The sequence below is a fragment of the Pipistrellus hanaki genome, assembly GCF_964339955.1.
Source record: "Pipistrellus hanaki genome assembly, chromosome: 11".
Lineage (NCBI taxonomy): Eukaryota > Metazoa > Chordata > Mammalia > Chiroptera > Vespertilionidae > Pipistrellus > Pipistrellus hanaki.
The window spans coordinates 54,865,537-54,869,828 of record NC_140513.1 but is presented as its reverse complement, the minus strand read 5'-3'; the positions used below and the strand labels follow the sequence as shown (position 1 = coordinate 54,869,828).

At 38.0% G+C, this 4,292-nt stretch overlaps 1 pseudogene across 1 annotated transcript; it reads left to right on the top strand.

The window, feature by feature from the left end:
- Positions 1-2,548: 2,548 nt before the first annotated feature.
- Positions 2,549-3,719, top strand: LOC311629621 (importin subunit alpha-1-like; annotated as a pseudogene). Its single transcript has 2 exons — positions 2,549-2,754; positions 3,224-3,719. The product of its transcript is annotated as an importin subunit alpha-1-like (transcript).
- Positions 3,720-4,292: the final 573 nt, after the last annotated feature.

Here is a 4,292-nt window from a genome sequence, read left to right as displayed (position 1 = left end):
AGCCATAGAAACAAAACTATTATAAAAATACGATAATAAAATAATACAGGTCTATCATGAAACTGGGCCATATTCTGGAGTTCTGGAGATTTCTGCTTACAAGAGAAGAATTCTATAGGGAAGTAACTTGGGACAGGTATTGAAAGGCCAGTGCTACAGAAATCTCTGCCAGGGAGTGATTCATGCTCACAAAGTTTTTGGCCCAGAGTTAGGCAAGTTACCTAGGTTGGCACAATTGAACTGAAGGAAAAGACCTGGAAGAGAAGGTTTGGGAGGAAATGCCCTAGGGGCTGCTGGAAGCCAGCTTGCTTTCCTGAGGGAAGTCAGTCTCCAAGATAAAGCCAAATTACCAGGGAGGGGGTGGGGCAGAGAAAATCACCTGGCAAGCAGAGCCTGAGTGATCAAACAAAAGCTAAAGCCCTACCCACCTCTGGACTTCCATTTGTGTGTCAGTAAATTTTTTTTATTTTTAAAGCCATATGAGATAAATATCTGATACTTGCAGCTAAAATCCTCTTAAAGGCATTCTTGACATATTTAGGTTCTTTACAACTTTTCCATTATATGTGCTGTAAATATTTTCCCTTCAGACCATAGGTTATCTTTTGTTTATCTCTCAGACAATAAAATGTATTTAAGTCCCAGAGGGTGTGGCTCAGTTGATTGGGCGTCATCCCTCACACCAAAAGGTTGCTGGTTAGATTCTTGGTCAGGTTACATGCCTGGGTTTTGGCTTGATCCCCAGTGGGTGGGTAGAGCGCAGGAGGCAGCCAATCCACATTGTGCTCTCACATCAATGTTTCTCTCTCTCTCCCTCTCCCTTCCTCTTTCTTAAAATCAATAAAAATATTTTAAAAATAAAATGTATTTAAAGGTATAAAGATTAAAACAAGTGTGATATTATTATTCAATTAGAAAGATAGGTGAGTGGAACAGAATAATTAACTCAGCCACAGATAATATATATACAAAACAAGTTGTAACAAGATAAAGCTGGAAAAGATGAATTTTTATTGTTTTGTGAGTCATACCAAAATAAATTGTAATTGATTAAAGTTGTGTCAAAAAACAAAGTTATAAAAATGTTAAAATAAAAAATAATGGTATAATTTTGGCTCAAGAAAGATTTTCTAGGTTTGAAGCCAAAGGTAAAAACCATACAAGATAAGATATGGCTACACAAAAATTAAAATGTGTTCCATTTTTATTGATTAACATTTTTCAGTTGGGAAAGTAATACATATTCATTATGAATTCATTTTATATTGATATAAAAACACCAAACAGCCAAAACCAGTTTGGCTCAGTGGATAGAGCGTCGGCCTGCAGACTGAAGGGTCCCGGGTTCGATTCCTGTCAAGGGCACGTACCTTGGTTGCGGGCACATCCCCAGTAGGGAATGTGCAAGAGGCAGTTGATTGATGATTCTCTCTCATCAATGTTTCTAACTCTCTAATCCTCTTTCTTCCTCTCTGTAAAAAATCAATAAAATATATTAAGAAATAAATAAATAAATAAATACTCCAAACAATACTAATTGTCAAACTAGTTATTTTATGTAAAAAAAAAAAAAAAAAAAAAAAAATGTCTTCTTACTTTCTTCAACTCCTCACTCCGTAGGTGACTATTTTTAATAATTTGTTCATATACAATACTTCCAGACCTTTCACAATACATATATATTGTGTGTACCTAAATACATAGCCTTTTCAAAACAAGAGTCATTCTGAGTTATATTTGCACCTAGTCTTTCTCCCTCAATAGTATATCATGGACATTTTTCCTTGTCAGCACATATGGAGCTACTTCACTTTTTCTAACATTAGCCTTGTATATTCTATTACATGAACGAATGACAATGTATTTAAATCAATCACTTATTTGTTAGTATTTTAGATTTTTCCAGTTTGGAAGACTTTATTGCAGAGAAAGTTATAATAAATATATGAAGGTTTACTATTAGCCATCTATATAAATGGCTCTTTCAAATCAATTAAAAATTCGAATGACACATTTACATAAGAAATGACATAAAATTATATTTACATGGGAAAATGGACAGACAGTAGCATGAAGGGCAATAAATATATGCAAATATTTGTCCAATAAATATTTGCAAACTGAGATACTGCCTTTTATCCAGCAGATCAGCAAAGAGGAATAAAAAAAAAAATGAAAAAAAGAGGAAGTATTGGTATTGGGGAGAAATATTATAAAGTAATCTAGAAGAGTTATTTCATACCTACTTTCAGCAGTTCAGTATGAATATTTATTAAATGCCTTAAAACTATGCATAGCTTTTGAACCAATTAGTTCATCTATAGAAATTTTAACTAATAACTCAGGATACTTCTTAGTTAATTTTTAATTAAGGCCATTATATAATTATTTAAATCCTATACTTTATAGTAGCAAATATTTGCGCAACATTTTCAGGCTAGTCCGTGGTGGATGTTTTCAGAGCACTGGACCCACAAACTGTGCACCCCTCACGGTTTCCTGTGAAACTTGAGCCAGCTGGGTAGTTTTCTCTCTCTGTCTCATAACCATGTCCACTAAGGGGAATGCTAATTCACCAGCTGCCCACCTTAACTGACTCAAGAACAAGGCCAAAGACAGTCTAGCCATGAGGTGGTGCAGAATAGAAGTTAAGTCTGAAGCTGAGCTAAGAAGGATGACCAGATGCTAAATAGGAGATAGGTAAGCTCGTTTCCTGATGATGCCACTTCGCCACTGAGAGAGAAAAACAAAAGAAAACAAAACACAGCAATGCCCTATCTGGTTTGGCTCAGTGGATAGAGTATCAGCCCTTGGACTAAAGGGTCTTGGGTTCGATTGCAGTCCAGGGCACATACTCATTTGCAGGCTCAATCCAGGAGGCAACCAATCAATGTGTCTCTCTTACACTGATGTTTCTCATTCTGTGTCTCTCCTTCTCTCTTTCATTTGCTCTAAAAATCAGCAACAAGCTGAAACCGGTTTGGCTTAGTGGATAGAGCATTGGTCTGTGGACTGGGAGGTCCCAGGTTCGATTCTGGTCAAGGGCATATACCTTGGTTGCGAGCACATTCCCAGTAGGGAGTGTGCAGGAGGCAGCTGATCAATGATTCTCTCATCGATGTTTCTAACTCTCTGTCCCTCTCTATTCTTCTCTGTAAAAAAAAATTTTTTTTAAATAAATCAATAAAATATATTTTAAAAAATAAAAATCAGCAACAACTAGGGCACTGTAAATTGGTCTGTTGAGAACATTGTCAAAGGCAAAAATAGCAACACTTTGGAAAAACAGCTCCAAACTACTCAAGCGGCTAGGACACTGCTTTCTAGGGAAAAACAGCCACCCATAGACAACATAATCCAGGCTGGTTTGATTCCAAATCTCTGTTCTTCTTGGGCAAGACTAATTGTAGTTCCATTCAATTTGCATCTGCTTGGGCCCTCACTATCACTGCTTCCAGGACGTCAGAACAGACCAAGGCTGTAGTAGATGCAGGTGCTATCCCAGCATTCATTTCTCTGTTGGCATCTCCCCATGCTCACATCCATGAACAAGCTGTATGAGCTTCAGGAAGCATTGCAGGTGATAGTTCCGTTTTCCAAGACTTCCTTATCACATATGGTGCAGTGGACCCACTGTTGGCTCTTCTTATAGTTCCTGGTATGTCATCTTTAGCATGTGGTTACTTAGTAACTTTACTTGGACACTTTCATACCTTTGACACAACAAGGAATCTGTAGCCGTGTTAGATGATGCTGAGCAAATTCTTCCTATTTTAATTTGTCTCCTGCAACATGATCCAGAGGTAGTAGCCGACAGCTGCGGGGCCATGTCCTGCTTTATTGATGTCCGAATGAATGGATTAAGAGCCATAGGAAATAATGTTTCCTATGGGCAAATGAACAGACTCAAGTTGTACTACGACATAGGAGAGCACATGGCTGTCTTTCCCAGCCTCCTAACGTACTCCAGAAGCTATGTGGACAAGGTAAAAAATCACAGCTGGCCACCAGGACCAGATACATCACGTTGTGAATAATGGATTAGTCCCATTCCTCCCTGGGATTCTCTCTAAGGCAGCCTTTAAGGCATAAAAGGGAGCTGTGTGGGCTGTGACCAACTCTACAAGTGATGGAACAGTTGAACAGATTGTATACCTTGTTCGTCGTGGCATTATAGAACCTGTGATATCTTACCTGTGAAAGGCATCAGAATTATTCTGGATGCCATTCCAAAGGTCTTGCAGGCTGCTGAGAAACTTAGGGTAATGATTGTAGAATGTGGAGATTTGGAC